General features: G+C 38.7%; 1 protein-coding gene across 1 annotated transcript in view; it reads left to right on the forward strand.

Annotated features, from left to right (window-relative positions):
* Positions 1 to 17,682, forward strand: part of ZNF831 (zinc finger protein 831) — a 303,222-nt gene that overhangs the window by 35,052 nt on the left and 250,488 nt on the right. The gene's annotated exons all lie outside the window — the stretch shown is intronic.

A 17,682-nucleotide genomic window follows, 5' to 3' on the forward strand; every position in this document is an offset into this window, starting at 1 on the left:
CTGGATGAAGAAGGATTTAAAGATTTTATTTTACCCCCCTTTCTACAATCTATTTTTACACGAATGAACCCTCGTGTTTCTACTCCCCCCCGGTTTGGGCCAGTCGATTGGCGGATACACTGAGGAACCACCCTTGACGCTATTGTAGCGAAGATCCTGATTGGTGGACGTATCAAAACGTGATCGGAAGCTGGTTACCGGGAGATAGTCTGCCGGGCGACTTTAGATTCTCGGATTGAGCAATATAGCACTGTGTGTCCCCCCGACTACGTGAGTTTGCACTTGTCTTCTCTGAGTGTTCTCCTTGTAAATACGTTACTATTCTATGAGGCGCCTCCTTCCTGTTTTGCAGATTTCTTCTATGTTCTATCCAAATCATGAAAGAAAATTTTGGGGCTTCCTGTCCCTTTAGCTGTAGCCCTTCACGCTGTATTCACTATCCAGAAGCTTGTTTATGTCTCTTCCTTTTTCCTTTAGGGTTGGAAATTCAGCTACAAGAAAATATTCTGTCTCAGTTCCTTGTCAGCTGTCACTAGCAATGCAATCTGTGATTTGAGCATGCTGTGTATAGCTATAGGGCTGACTTGGAGACACCTTGTATTATGCCTGTCTGTTTATTTCAGTCTCAAAGCAACATTTTAACAGGATTTGGCAGATTCAACTTTTATGAGGAATTCTGGGAATTGTAGTTTTCCTAATACAGGCTCTCTCATACTGTCTATATCTCTTAAGTTAGGCCGTGAATGGGGGGCAGTGATTAAAGGAAGCAGGGAGTAAACATGCAGGGAAATGCTAGCCTTCCTATATTTAGTTTTTTTTAACAATAACTTTGAACAACGTTATGTACTTCCATTGATCTGTTATAGAGAGTCCTGCCTGTAGTGTAGATTTTCAGAATATGTACAACTACAGCAAAATACGGATACATAAGTGTTGGTTGACAGTGCAGGGTATCTATTCACTGTAATAAAGAGATACCAGGAGATATGAAGAGATCCTCCTTGAGTAAAGGGCATATAAAGGATACTAGCAAATGGAGGACTAGACTGCTGTTTCACTATGTTTAGCTTATATCAATAGTAACTTATGGCATATTTAATACAAAGGCTAGTAAACATGTCAACTTTATGGCTTCACAAGCTGCTAGATTTAGATCTTGCATAGATTGCAAGAAATGCTATATTATGTATACAGTGTGTATTGAAAAGAATCACCCCCTTGAAAATAATCACATTCTGTTGCTTTTCAGCCTGAAATAAAGACAGACACAGTTTTTGTTTATCCAGTTGTAATTACTCAGTGCAACTTATAACATCCAAGTGAAAGATATAACACAAACATGTCAGGCAAAAATAAAGACAATTCAAAAACAGAATTACTCAGTTGGAAACAGGATCACTCCTTGTGTCAGTATTTTGTTGAACCACCTTTTGCTTTACTTACAGCCTTTAGTCTGTTGTCTCTACTAACTTTGCACATCTAGACTGTTTAATATTTTCCCACTCTTCTTTGCAGAACTGCTCTAGTTCCATTACATTTGATGGTGACCGTTTGTGGACTGCAGTCTTCAAGTCATGCAACAGATATTCAATGGGGTCTAAGTCTGGGCTCCGACTAGGCCATGCAAGGACATTCACATTTTTCTCCTTCAACCACTGTGTGGTAATTTTTGCTGTGTGCTTTTAGGCCATTGTCATGTTGGAAGGTAAACCTTCTTCCCATTGACAACTTCCTGGCAGAGGGCAGCAGATTTTCCTAGAGAATTTGACGGTATTTTGCCCAATCCATTATCCTTCTATCGTGACAAGTGCTCGAGTGCCTGCTGCAGAGAAACACCCCCATAACAGGATATTACCACCTCCATACTTTACTGTAGGTATGGTGTTATTTGTGAGCTGTATTGGATTTCCTCCAGACAAATCGTTTGGTGTTGAGACCAAATAATTCAATTTTAGTCTCATCTGACCATAACACCTTTTTCCATGTGGCCTTAGAATCTTCTAGGTGTGTTATGGCAAAGCTCAGTTGTGACGGCATGTGGCCTTTCTTGATGAGTGGCTTTTCCATCTAAAGGGGAGGAGAGTCCACGGCTTCATTCAATTACTATTGGGAATTAAGAACCTGGCCACCAGGAGGAGGCAAAAACACCCCAGCCAAAGGCTTAAGTACCTCCCCCACTTCCCTCATCCCCCAGTCATTCTTTGCCTTTCATCACAGGAGGATGGCAGAGAAGTGCCGGAGTTTCAGAGTAGTCTCTTATTTGGGTAGTACTATTTGCATTGGGACTGGAGTTTTAAGTATTCCTGTCAGCTTCTTAGTGAGAGCCTAGGTGAAAGTTAAAGTCCGGAGATGCAGGGACAGTCTTTCTGCGAAACCATCCCGACTCATATTAACAGCTCCTCAAGCAATCAGCATTGATGAGATTTGCTGTCTGCTTTCTACACTCAAGTCCATGTCAGGAGCGAGGCTACTAACCTGTCACACTTGAAAGGCCGTGTTCCTGTCCCATGGCGTAGATTCTGGTAAGATAGTTTCATTTTTTATTACTAATGATAACATAGAAGACAGGGTCACAGTGTGGCGCCTCTTTATCTTTACAGAATCAAGGGTTAATATTCCTCGAAGGTGGATTATTGAATGGGGGGGGTTATACATGATATTGTTTATTGTGTCATTGCTGCGTTATGTGTGAGATGAGGCTCTGGCAATGTGTGGAACGTTCAGGTTATTTGCGGGAATCTTGCGTGACCAGTTTTGGCGCGTTTTTCCCTAGTGCAGGGGCGGTCCTGCCAGGCACTCCATGCGAAGTTCCTCGGCTCGATAATAGACTCCATGTCCATGAAGATATTGCTCACAGATCAGCGATGCAGGAAGATTGCGTCCACCTGTCTTGCCCTTCAGTCCTCCACAAGCCCATCGGGGGCTCAATGTATGGAGGTGATAGGTCTCATGGTTTCAAGCATAGATGTAATCCCATTAACCAGGTTCCATATTATTCCTTGCGATGAGGGAGGTGTCTCGGATTCTGGAGTGGGCGGAGTCCCATGACTGCTTGCTTTCAGCGATTCACATTCCAGGTGTGGACAACTGGGAAGCGGACTTTCTCAGCAGACAATCCTTCCTTTTGTTCAGGCTCTGTCTAGAATCAGGCCTGTCATTCGACAGTTGGCTCCGCCTTGGAGCTTAAACTTAGTCCTTAAGGTTTTGCAGAGGGTTCCGTTTGAACCTATGCATTCCATAGACATTAAGATTCTGTCCTGGAGGGTTCTCTTCCTGTTGGCTATTGCATCGGCATGCAGAGTATCTGAACTAGCTGCCTTGCAAGGTGATCCTCCTTATCTGGTGTTTCATGCGGATAAGGCTGTACTTTGCACTGGGTTAGGGTTTCTCCCCAAGGTGATGTCTAACTGTAACATCAATCAGGAAATAGTTGTTCCTTCTTTGTGTCCTAACCCTTCTTCTTCAAAGGAGAGGTTACTTCATAACCTGTATGTGGTTCGCACCTTGAAGTTTTATCTTCAGGCTACAAAGGATTTCAGACAGTCTACATCTCTTTTTGTGGTGTATTCTGGGAAGCGCAATGGGCAAAGGGCCTCTGCTACTTCTTTGTCTTTTTGGTTGATGAGCTTGATTCACTTGGCTTATGAGACAGCGGGACATAAGCCTCCTCAGAGGATCACGGCTCATTTAACTAGAGCTGTTGCTTCGACTTGGGCCTTCAAGAATGAGGGCTCTATGGAGCAGATTTGTAAGGCGGCTACTTGGTCCTCCTTACACACTTTTACAAAGTATTACAAATTTGACGTTTTTGCTTCTGCGGAAGCTGTTTTTGGGAGAAAGGTTTTGCAGGCTGTGGTGCCCTCAGAATAGGGTCCACCTTTTACCCTCCTGGTTTCATTCAGTGTCCTCTAGAGCTTGAGTATATGTTCCCAATAGTAATGAATGAAGCCATGGACTCTCCTCCCCTTTAGATGGAAAACATAAATTATGCTTACCTGATAATTTAATTTTCATCGAGGGGAGGGGAGTCCATGGCTCCAGCCCGTATCTCCCATGGGCAGACCTAAATTTATTCATCTTCTGGCACCATTTATACCCTGATATTTCTCCTACTGTTCCTGGTTCCCTCGGCAGAATGACTGGGGGATGAGGGAAGTGGGGGAGGTATTCAAGCCTTTGGCTGGGGGGTCTTTGCCTCCTCCTGGTGGCCAGGTTCTTAATTCCCAATAGTAATGAATGAAGATGTGGACTCTCCTCCCCTCGATGGAAATTAAATTATCAGGTAAGCATAATTTATGTTTTTTCTTGCAACCCTCCCATACAAGTCACATTTGTGAAGAATTTGTGATTTTGTTGTCACATGCACACAATGACCACTCTTTGTCATAAATTCCTGCAACTGCTTCAGAGTTGCTGTGGGCCTCGGTAGCCTATCTGACCAGTTTCCTCCTGGCTCTTTCATCCACTTTGGAGCGACGTCCTGATCCAGAGAGGGTGTGTGTTGTACCAAATACCTTCTGTAATGCTCGTGGAATACCCCTCTATTAGACCAAACTCGGCCAGTAGTCTTGTTATCCCGGCATTGACCCGGAATGATAGGAAATATTCAAGAGCAGAGAAAGTTAGTAAGATGAGGAGAGCGGCACTCACCACAGGCAGGAAAGTCCCCAGTGGCAACGGGAGAACAAGGCAAGGCAAATCAGTGGAATGGTCAGACAGGCAGGATTCGGCAACAGTAAAGCAGTCCAAGGACAAACCACTAGAATGGTCAGGCAGGTAGGGTTTGGCAACGATAAAGCAGTACAAGGGCACACCACTAGAATGGTCAGGCAGGCAGGGTTCGGCAAGAAAGAGGCAATCCAGAATAACAGGGTTAAGAAGCAGAGTAGTGGGACAGGCAGGGTTCAGTAGCAATATATCAGTCCAGCAATTTAGGGGTTAAACAGGTAGAGTAGTCAGATAGGCAGGGTTCAGCAGCAATATATTAGTCCAGCAATTTAGGGGTTAAGCAGGTAGAGTAGTCAGACAGGCAGAGTTCAGCAGCAGCGTATTGGTCCAGCAATTCGGGGGTATAGCAGGCAAAGTAGTCAGACAGGCAGGGTTTATACACAGCAAGGCAATAAAGCGATCTATCACTCCCAGGAGTACATGAAGTAACACCTATACTTGGGCAGTGATAGATCGAGAGGAAAGGATTTAAATAGGCACAGGATTCGCACCCTGGCGTCAGGACCGGAGAGAAGCGTGCGGCAATGACGTCAATGCCGAATGCCTTTAGACCCGACACAGCCCCTGGCAATGAGCAGGGAAGGAGAGGCCACGCCCCTAGCAACGGCTAGAGCGGCGGGGCGTGACACCTTCCACTTCTTAATAATATACTTCACTGTGCTTCTAGGCATTGATAAAGCCTTTGATATTTTCTTGTATCTACAGTATCTCCTGACTTGTGCCTGTCCACAACATTATCTCGGAGATCTTTTGACAGTGCCTTGCCACCCAAAGTTGACTGTTTGCACTACCAGGGACTGAGATGCTCTAGGAAAGCTCTTTTCATGCTGAGCTAATCAATATGCCCACAGCTGATCACAGTTGAAGGTCAAATGGCTTTGTGTGTGCCGTTGAGAAGGTTATTAACTACACCTGATTGAGTTTACAAGTAATTTTAGGAGGAGGTGATCCTTTTTCCAACTCAGTGATTCTGTTTTTGAATTGTCTTTATTTTTGCCTGACATGTTGGTGTTATATTTTTCACTTGGATGTTATAAGTTGCACTGAGTAATTACAACTGGATAAACAAAAACTGTGTCTGTCTTTATTTCAGGCTGCAAAGCAACAAAAAGTGATTTTTGCCTGCTTGGATATTGAGCTGCTACTTTTTTTGCCTCTAGCGTATTATGCATAAACAGTTTAGTTTTCTGGTCTTTTAACATCATCTTCAGTCTACTGCATTAATATTGTGTTAATTGTGGGCTTGATTACAAGTGGAGCTCTATTTAACGCTCTTGCTCAAGCGTTAACTGTGCTAGAAGTAAGCTTGTTTTGCTCCATTTTAAGGCAGAGCAGCACCCCCATCTGTTATTTGACCATACACCAAAAAAGACAAGTATAATATACTAAAACAAACCAATTGAGAGGGTGTCCAAGTGGTAATATTGAAATAAATATTTAAACAGATAAAACAGATCTTATCTCAATGAGGAACACAAACAATAAATCTGTTACCAAACAGTTATGCAATAATAGTCCCAAAAGATTCCATGCTCTGCACTATTCAAAGGGCCTCGATGGATATCAAGATATAGGTGTCTGCTCTCCTCTTCACAGATGAATCTGAACCAAACTATGAAGTGAAACACAAAACAGAGGGGCGCCTCATGTGCAGATCAACCAAAAGTGAGCATGAAATGATGCAACCAAAATCCAAAAATGGGTACTCACATTTGGCAATAGCACAACAATGTGCTGGTAGCGACGTGCTGATATCTCAGGTGTGTATCAGCTCACCCTCTCTCCAGGTGTTGCTAAGCCAGTTGATTCACAAGAAAGATCCAAGGAGATGAAGCTCAACTCCGTGTAGCATTCAAATGGGAAAAACAAAGGTGCTAGAACTGTGCTTAAGTTATAAAAATTGTTTATTTAAAAACAACACATTAAAAACAAAAGCAGTGAGTTAAAATAGGGGTGTCCAAGTTTTTACCGCCTATCTGCAACGTGTTTCTCGGCAACTGCCATTTCATCAGGCATCAGGCCGAGTTTCACTTCAAAGTATAATACTGATATATATGAAATAAGTCGTCAATCAAGGCACAGGCACTCACAGGATATGTGCGTATGCCACTGAAAAACTCAAATATCTTTTACTAGAAGCATTTTTGCTAACGGAATAATATTGCAAAAATGCTTCTATTTAAAATTGAAATGTGCTAATGCTTTTAACTAATGCTGGCTGCCCAGCACCCAAGTACACATCATGGCTGGGTTAGGAAATCCAGAGGGAGAAAGAGCAATATTTTATATGCGTAGCATACACCTACACTAAATACACTTCACAGATTAAACTACACAGCACACACACCGTACACACATATGCCACACTATACAGCATATATATATATATATATAGAAGAGACAAAGGAGAGTTCAGGATGCAGTTAGTTGTTAGCTCGAGTCATAAAGCAGATTGATAGTGTATGAGGCAGCCTGTGTGACGCTGTAAGTGCTTTAGAGAACAGAGATCGATTATGGAAGGAGGGGTAATACTTGCTTTCACCAAATGTCCGCCTATTGGTACCGCTACCGCCGCACCAAGGAAGACCGGTCAAAACTTCTTCCTCCACACCTTATACGAACTTTGCTTCTGAGAACCAGGCTCAGACTTCAGCATACAAATTCAACACACAGATTCAGGCTCCAACTACAAGATACGCAGGAGACGTCCGTGACGTGTGTCAATCTGCTCCTCCAATCAAGAGAGTGCTCCAGTGTAAGGAAAAAGGGAACCAAAAAGGCTGAGAAAACCGCCTTGCTTTCCACTGCTTTGCTTAATTGACAGGCTTACTCCTGGTTTGGAAGGGCAGTACAACCACTATTAAGAATTTCATTGAATTCTTAAATGGAAATGAGTGGAATTTACAATTCACATTTGAAACCAATCAAATAAAAATTAATTTCCTTGATGTTGAACTTAGTGTTACCGAAACTAACAAAGTCTAATCACAGATATACAGAAAACCAATATCTGGAAATACTCTTTTACATAAAAAGAGCAATCATCCTCCCAAAGTTCCTTACGCAATCGCAAAAGGACAATTTATCAGAATAAAACGGAATTGTTCAGAAAAATCTGACTATGCCGTTCAAAGCAAAGATCTCACTGAAAGACTCTCAACAAGAGGCTATAGAAATACAACCATTACTAAGGCGAAATTAGAGGTTGAATCTATAGACAGAAGTATTTTGCTTATGGATAAAACAAAACCAAAAAAGGAGTCTGTGGATCAAGTGACGTTTGTCACACAGTACTCCTCAGATTACAAAGAAATCTGTAAAATCATACGTAGACACATGCCCATGCTTCAAGCTGACGAAGGTTTGGTGACTACTCTAGCGAAAGGGTGTAAATTTGCTTATAGAAAAGGTGTTACTATAGGCAATCAGATTTCACCCAGTGTACTGCCCACAAAACCATCTAGTGCCAACTCCTGGTTGAATTCCAAGGGGATGTATAAGTGTGGGTACAGCGCTTGCATTCCATGCAGCTTTATACACAAGGGAAATGAATTCTCATCTGCTGTTACCAACAAAACATACAAGATCAATGGATGCTTAAATTGCAGGTCTAAAAATTTAATATATTTGATCTGGTGCACATGCACAGATAAGCAATATGTGGGTTGCACTACAAGGGAGGTTAGAGAACGCATTAGGCAACATCTATCAGATATAAAACGGTCAGATCCATGCTCAGACATGGCCAAACATTTCATTCAAAGACACAATAGTAACAACAGTACTTTTAAATGGAAAGTCATAGAACAAGTCAAAGCAGCCCCTAGAGGTGGCGATACCAACAAGGTTTTGCTAAAACAAGAGGCCTTTTGGATTTTTACATTAGAAACACGCATTCCAAAAGGTTATAACCCTGTTCATGATGTTATAAACTTTTGGGAATAATACATCCTTCCTTCTATTAACTTTCATGCCATATCATCATTAATTATTCATTTATTCCTAGTTTTTCTCATGCACATATATATATACACCTCTTACTAGAATTAAGAATCATTAAAAAGGGTTTTTCATTGTATGCATGTGTGCAACATATGTATTGAAGTGTTGTAGTACTCCATTGTTTGAGACCACGCTTTCTAATTAGACAAATATATCTTTGTACACACATGCATACATTTACATTTATACCTATATATATATATATATATATATATATATATATATATATATATATATATATATTGGCCAATACATTCTAGCTTTGGCCTTGTATTATTAGAATTATTAAATTCCCTTTTGGATTCCCCTTCTATGTATATTTAGCTGTTTGCATTTCAATTAATTTAAATGTCTCTCTTCTAAGGAAGTAATAAATTTAATTATAATAATTATTATACATTGAAGGTACAGAGAATTTTACAAACAGTTATTTACATGAAATCAATTTAATTTTGTTTAATTATACTTCTGTGTTTGAATTGGTGTTCCCATTTTTCATATGACTTAATCTGTTTATGTGCAAAAAACAAGCTACTATGTTTCTAGGATTAACTAATTAATATGTTTCAGTTTGTCCCCCCTATAACTATGTATACATCACAGTTGTTACTGATTGATTACCATTTTCTTAGCAACCAATAGGGTTCAAGTACTGCTTTTAAATATTGGCGGTTTTTTGTATAGAATCACTGTCTAAGATTAAGGCCACTGGCCGAAACATGTCAGACCGTTCTATTGAATCCTGTTAATGCTTTTAAGATTTGACCATTAAAATTTGGAACTTTTAATTTTATGACGTTTGGCTACTCGCTCCTTTATATATATATATATATATATATATATATATATATATATATATATATATATATATATATATATATACTTTAATCACACTAGAAAACACACTTGCATAATATGCAAAAAGTATGCAGCAAGTATACATGCGTCACGTGACAGCTATGTCACAGGAAGTGATATTTGCTTCAAAGGAGGGAAGACAAATAATAAAATAAGGTTGGAACAAAAAAATGTTCTAAAACTTCACCAAATAAACCCAGCAGATGACGACTATGGTCCTGATTACTTGCTTGTTATAAGCCTACATGAGACATTAAATCAGACACATAGCCCTGTGATACCTAGCACTTATATACCTCTACTAAGTATGCACTAACCAGAAGCCACATGCACATACAGACACTCACATTTGCACATATACAGTCACCACACATGCACATACACATGCACCCAAATACATACAGACACCCACATTCAGACATATATACAGGCACTAGATGCAAAAACACACAAACACCCACATTCCCACATATATACAGACACACACAAAAAGTAGCCACAGGAATTTACATTCAGATATGCACAGAGCCACAAAAACAGGCTTCCACAGACCTCTACATGAATATACACACAAGCGTCTACAATCAAATGAGCAACTGTTCAGGAATTCAGACATTCATAGGGACTTACAAACAACAACACACACATTTAAACCTAGAATGGACATCCAAACACCCACAAGCACACTTAAACACACATACATTGGCAACTTTGAGGCAGAAGCTTTGGGGTGGGGGGGGGGGGTTTAAAAGGTTTTATAGGTATAATTTTAATTCTAGCAGCTGCTGAATTTACGAGTTGAAAGTAAACGCGAATGCTCAGATGATTGGTCCTATATGGTGACTCTAAAGAAATCACCACCCTCACAATGTAAATATATAATAGGACCTTTCACTGAAAGGTGGGGTGCCCCAGAATTCAAATAAGAGTTTTTATGTCACCCCTTTGTTTTGTTGTTAATGTCAGAATCTTAATACTCTCAGCTAATGCACATCTGCGGCTATCTGAAGAAATAGAAAAACTGAGTGTAAGAATAAGTAACATTTTGTGTTGTTTTTGTAGATTTTCTTTAAACTTATTTTATCCTTTTTTTTTTTTTTTACTTCAGTGAGTTTGTATAGCAGTAGGAACATGCACACAATTTAAACATTACTTAAATAACCCCTCTGTGAAATATTAATTCTGGCCAGTTTTAAAATGTATGCAATACCTATTTCCTTTCTAGATAAATTGCAAAATGGTGCAAAATGTCACAGTGAAATAATGCTTAAATATGGAACCAAAAAGCATTTGCTAGAAATAGTTTGAAAATAAGGACTCCTGTGCTTTAGTTACCTGAGTCAAAAAGGATGATCTTTCTGGAGTCATTCTGAAGTAATCGATGACTACAGACTAGTCATCAGAAGCCATCCTAAAGTATGCCCACAGGCCAAAATATTTAAATTAGATGACTCTAGAATCATTCACTGGCTGTTCAAGCTTGTAAAGTAACCAGTAAGGTAATCTGCTGATCATTCTGAAGTCATCACCAAGATTTTTTTTACCTTAGCTGATGACTTTAATAGTCTGATGATGCCTGATGATCCTGGATGGTCTCTAAAGTAATCCTGTTTGTCTTGGGTAACCATTAGGAATGGTCAAATGTGTTTATATTCCAATTCGAATGTTAGAACGAATGTTATTGTAGAAATTTCGATTTTCATAATAGAATGTTGATAAGAACGAATATTCTTAAAAATTCTATTATCGAATGTTTTTTGCAGTTTTTGAATGTCACCTTCGAATTCAAATATTACATTTATAAAACACAGTTGTAGACTAGAAGTACTATTTTGAATTCAAATGCTACATTCAAATTCGAATGTAACATTCAAATTTAAATACTACATTTATACAACACAGTTGTAAACTAGAAATACTATTTTGTATTCAAATGTCACATTCTAATTTGAATGTCACATTTGAATTGGAATATTATATTTCTAGAACAGTATTAGACTAGAAATACTATTTAGCATTCAAATTTGAATATTACATTTATTAAATACAGTTGTAGACTAGAAATACTATTTTGAATTCGAATGTCACATTCGAATATTACATTTAAAAAACACACGGCTAGATTTAGAGTTTGGCAATAGCCGTCAAAAGCAGCGTTAAGGGGTCCTAACGTTGCATTTTAACGCCCGCTGGTATTTAGAGTCAGGCAGGAAAGGGTCTACCGCTCACTTCCTTTCCGTGACTCCAGGCTACCGCAGATCCCCTTACGTCAATTGCGTATCCTATCTTTTCAATGGAATTTGCCTAACGCTTGTATTTGGAGTCTTGTAAGAAGTGAGCGGTAGAGCCTCTACTGACAAGACTCCTACCGCCAAAAAAAGTCAGTTGTTAAGAGCTTTATGGGCTAATGCGGGAATATAAAGCTCTTAACTACTGTGCTACAATGTACACTAACACCCATAAACTACCTATGAACCCCTAAACCGAGCCCCCCCCATTGCAAACACTATAATAAAAATTTGTAACCCCTAATCTGTCGAACGGACACCGCCGTCACCTACATTATACCTATGAACCCCTAATCTACTGCCCCTAACATCGCCGACACGTACATTATATTTATTAACCCCTAATCTGCCCTCCCAATGTTGCCGCTACCTAACTACAATTATTAACCCCTAATCTGCCGACCGGACCTCGCCGCCACTATAATAAATGTATTAACCCCTAAACCGCCACACTCCCGCCTCGCAAACACTATAATAAATTGTATTAACCCCTAATCTGCCCTCCCTAACATCGCCCCCACCTACCTACAATTATTAACCCCTAATCTCCCGCCCGCAACGTCGCTGCTACTATAATAAATGTATTAACCCCTAAACCTAAGTCTAACCCTAACCCTAACACCCCCTAACATAAATATAATTTAAATTAAACAAAATAATATTCCTATAATTAAATAAATTAATCCTATTTAAAACTAAATACTTACCTAGAAAATAAACCCTAATATAGCTACAATATAAATAATAGTTACATTGTAGCTATTTTAGGATTTATATTTATTTTACAGGCAACTTTGTATTTATTTTAACTAGGTACAATAGCTATTAAATAGTTATTAACTATTTAATAGCTACCTAGTTAAAATAATTACAAAATTAAATGTAAAATAAATCCTAACCTAAGTTACAATTAAACCTAACAAAACACTATCATTAAATTAATTAAATAAATTACCTACAATTAGCTAAACTAAAATACAATTAAATAAACTAATCTATAATACAAAACCCCCCACTAAATTACAAAAAATAAAAAATATTACAAGAAGTTTAAACTAATTACACCTAATCTAAGCCCCTTAATAAAATAAAAAGCCCCCCAAAATAAAAAAATGCCCTACCCTATTCTAAATTACAAAAGTAATCAGCTCTTTTACCAGCCCTTAAAAGGGCTTTTTGCGGGGCATTGCCCCAAAGTAATCAGCTCTTTTACCTGTAAAAAAAAAATACAACCCCCCCAACATTAAAACCCACACCCACATACCCCTTCTCTAACCCACCCAAACCCCTTAAATAAACCTAACACTAACCCCCTGAAGATCTCCCTACCTTGAGTTGTCTTCACCCAGCCGAAATCTTTATCCAGGGTGCACAGAGGAGGTCCTTCATCCGGTAGAAGTCTTCATCCAGGCGGCGTCTTCAAACTTCATCCATCCGGAGCGGAGCGGAGCCATCTTCCAAGGAGCTGACGCGGAGCCATCCTCTTCATCCGGAGTCTTCGTACACAATGACGGTACCTTTAAGTGACGTCATCCAAGATGGCGTCCCTTCAATTTCCGATTGGCTGATAGGATTCTATCAGCCAATCGGAATTAAGGTAGGAAAAATCTGATTGGCTGATGCAATCAGCCAATCAGATTGAAGTTCAATCCGATTGGCTGATGCAATCAGCCAATCATATTGAGCTTGCATTCTATTGGCTGATTGGAACAGCCAATAGAATGCAAGCTCAATACGATTGGCTGATTGATAATAGGAGTAAATTAGAAAGTTGCTTAAAACGGCATGATCTATCTGAATCACAAAAGAAAAAAAATTGGGTTCAGTGTCCCTGTAAAAGGACTTAAAATCCAAACGTTTTCTTTCATGATTCAGACGAGTGAACAGTTTTAAAACCTTTATCTCATATCCTTTGTTGAAAAGCAGGCTTAGCAGTGTGGATATTTCTGGAGCACTATATTGCAGCTGGTTTACAAGAATTCTTTTAACATTGTTATACATTTGCAAGACCAGTAGACTTGTTTCCACAGAACCTAAATAGGTATGCTCTTAAACTAAGAATAAAATGAGAGCAAAGCCAATTTGAAAATAAGAGTAAATTGAATTTTTTTTTTTTTTTATTGTATGCTGTCTGAATCGCAAAAGAAAAATGATGTGTTTCATGTCTCTTTAAGGCTTCTAAAATATTGATCTGTGGGCTTGGCCCCGTGTGTTAGAAAGCTAGCTATCACTGATCTATGTTAAAAAAAAAAATTACACTCACTAATAAAAAATCCTTTGTTTTTTATTTTGTGTGGAGCCTTTGTAACATTTTTTAATAATTTAATTTTTAATTCAATATTACATTAAGAAAGTGCATAAAAGGGGGAGAACAGCAGGATAGATACAAATGCAGTTACTCCAGTTCTGGTGACCGTATCCCCAGATGGATATAATAAACTGCTACTGAAAAGACACATGGTCTAAAAAAATAAGACACACAATGAAAGACTTCATGACCTTAATATTTATAGCTTGGAGGAGACAAGGGGGAGGTAATATGATAGAAACCTTCAAGTATATTAATAGATCTAATAAAGCTGAAGATGAATAGATATTTTATTCAAAGAGAAACATGTACCAGAACAACAGGTCATGATCTCCAGTTGGTGGGTAAAAGATCAAGGGGTTATTTAACGTTACACAAAGAGATGGTTGATTCATGGAACAGACTTCTAATAGAGGTGGTAAGCACACATATTAGAAAAATACAGTGAGATAATACAAGAATACTTAGGATAGGCATAATGCAGTAAGCTTACATTTCAGATATTTCAGAAGGACATATGTTAGCAGCCTAACGTGAGCTTGAGAAGGCCAAGAATATAAATGATCAAATAATGTCCATAGCCATAACCTAATGTTTTTATGAATCAAATATGTTGGGAAGAATGATAGACTGTGTCCAGGTACAATGCATACAGTTAATGTATTTAGCTTAGAGGACAAGATGTGCAGTTGACAAACCATTACAAACAAAACGACCAAGAGCAACAAACAATTTGAAAGATGACATTGGGAAAAGAAAATTGCTTCTTTGAACGTACAATAAAAAAAATATGTGCACCTCCCAATAGCATAGAAAAATGTGAGACAGCGGCTTGAGTAAACTAGGTCTACCCTAGGGCGAAAATTCATTTTTGCCTGAGTATTACTACATTTAAAAAAAAAAATCCCTGGAATGCAGCAACTCAATAGAGAGCTCAGATATCATAAATACATAGCTTGTTTTATCTATAATTGGAGAGGAAGAAAGAATTTGACCCCTCCAACATTTAGCCAAGCAATATCTAACAGCTATGTAGATCTGGATAGTTTATATATATATATATATATATATATATATATATATATATATATTTATTTATTTTTAGAGACATAAAGCTTCAATAAGAATATGCTCTAATGCCCCCTTTGTTGAGGTTAAACACATGGGCTTCTCTTGGGGTAGCAATAGACTCTCCTGAATAATTAGAGATGTATATCTACACATTAAAGATCTGAATTTGTTTTGAATGCAATTCTTAGCAACATTTCCTTTGCATTCCTACAAAAACAAATAAACTGCTACCTACACAAATTGCAAGAATAATGAATGGATGCATCAATGAAATTCATTCATACATTTGGTCACTTGTTATTCTTTTTATTTAAAAAAAATATATACATTAACTCCACTAAATGCTGCCACACTTAACCCCTAAGCCATCAACGGCCCAGGGTCTCACACTTAGGGGCGCCACAATATTAGGGGGGAGAGTATGAGAAAGTGCAATGTACATCCTTTACTTACTTTATGAAGAAGTTTTTATGGTATCTGGAGGTGTAATGTATAGTGTTATTCTTTATGTAGATAACAATGGACAAGGGTGGGCCATACAGGGTGCAGGGAATACAGGGGGAGGGGAATAAGGGCTGAGGAGCCCACAAATTTATCTTGTCCAGGGTCTCCAAATTCTAAGGATGGCCCTAATACACCGCTAACCTCTGAGACCTAAAACGCATCTAAGCCACAAACAACCCCAACCACACTTACCCAACCAACTGGCAAAACCCAAACCTAAATGTGACACCCTACCACACTTATCCCCCAAACCATACGCCGCACATTGCATCAAATTGGTCTGCATGGCTGTCGTCCCAGAAGGAAGCCTCTTCTAAAGATGATGCACAAGAAAGCCCGCAAGCAGTTTGCTGAAGACAAGCAGACTAAGGACATGGATTAGGAAGTAGAAATAAGAAACCAATGGCACTACCAATAAGCGTTAAAAGACTATTGCCCTATTTAGATATCCACAGTACCATCACTGTGGATGTAAGGGAAAGGTGCTGTGTATGGTAGTAAATGTTTAAAGGGTAATGGGGGGTTAAGACCCAAAAAGACATACACTCATAGCACTCCAGAGTCCAAAAAGCAAAAATATCAAATTATAGTTAACAACAAGACATATATAAAGTGATCTGGGATAAGGCACTTTCGGCTAGATTACGAGTTTTGCGTTAGGAGCTATGCGGTGCTAACGAGCAGTTTTTTCTCACTGGTCACTTACCTGCAGCGCTGGTATTACAGGTTTTTACAAACCCGGCATTAAACGGCAAGAAGTGAGCGTTGAGCAAAATTTTGCTCCTTACCGCACTCCAATACCAGCGCTGCTAAAGTCAGCGGTGAGCTGGTCGTATGTGCTCATGCACAATTTCCCTATAGGAATCAACGGGGAGAGCCAGCTGAGAAAAAGTCTAACACCTGCAAAAAAGCAGCGTAAAACTCAGTAACGCAGCCCCATTGATTCCTATGGGGAAATAAAATTTATGTCTACACCTAACACCCTAACATGAACCCCGAGTCTAAACACCCCTAATCTTACACTTATTATACCCTAATCCGCCCCCCCCCCAACATTGCCGACACCTGCATTATATTTATTAACCCCTAATCTGCCGCTCCGGACACCGCCGCCACCTACATTATACTTATGAAACCCTAATCTGCTGCCCCCAACATCGCCAACACCTACATTATATTTATTAACCCCTAATCTGCTGCCCCCAATGTCGCGTGCAACCTACATACACTTATTAACCCTTAATCTGCCGCCCCCAAAGTCGCCACTATAATAAACATATTAACCCCTAAACCGCTGAACTCCCGCCTCACAAACATTATTTAAATATTATTAACCCCTAATCTGCCGTCCCTAACATCGCCGCCCCTACCTACATTTATTAACCCCTAATCTGCCGCCCCCAACGTCGCCGCCACTATATTAAATGTATTAACCCCTAAACCTAAGTCTAACCTTAACACCCCTAACTTAAATATAATTGCAATAAATCTAAATAAAAATTACTATCATTAACTAAATTATTCCTATTTAAAACTAAATACTTACCTATAAAATGAACCCTAAGCTAGCTACAATATAACTAATAGTTACATTGTAGCTATCTTAGGGTTTATTTTTATTTTACAGGCAAGTTTGTATTTATTTTAACTAGGTAAAATAGTTATTAAATAGTTATTAACTATTTAATAACTACCTAGCTAAAATAAATACAAAAGTACCTGTAAAATAAAACCTAACCTAAGTTACAATAACACCTAACACTTCACCGTAATTAACTAAATTAAATAAATTAACAACAATTAAAAACACCTAGCCCTACACTATAATTAAATAAATTAACTAAATTAGCAACAATTAAATAAATTAAATTAATTTAGCTGAAGTACAAAAAACAAACACTAAATTACAGAAAATAATAAACA

The sequence above is a fragment of the Bombina bombina genome, chromosome 1 (genome assembly GCF_027579735.1).
Source record: "Bombina bombina isolate aBomBom1 chromosome 1, aBomBom1.pri, whole genome shotgun sequence".
NCBI classification, from domain to species: Eukaryota; Metazoa; Chordata; class Amphibia; order Anura; family Bombinatoridae; genus Bombina; species Bombina bombina.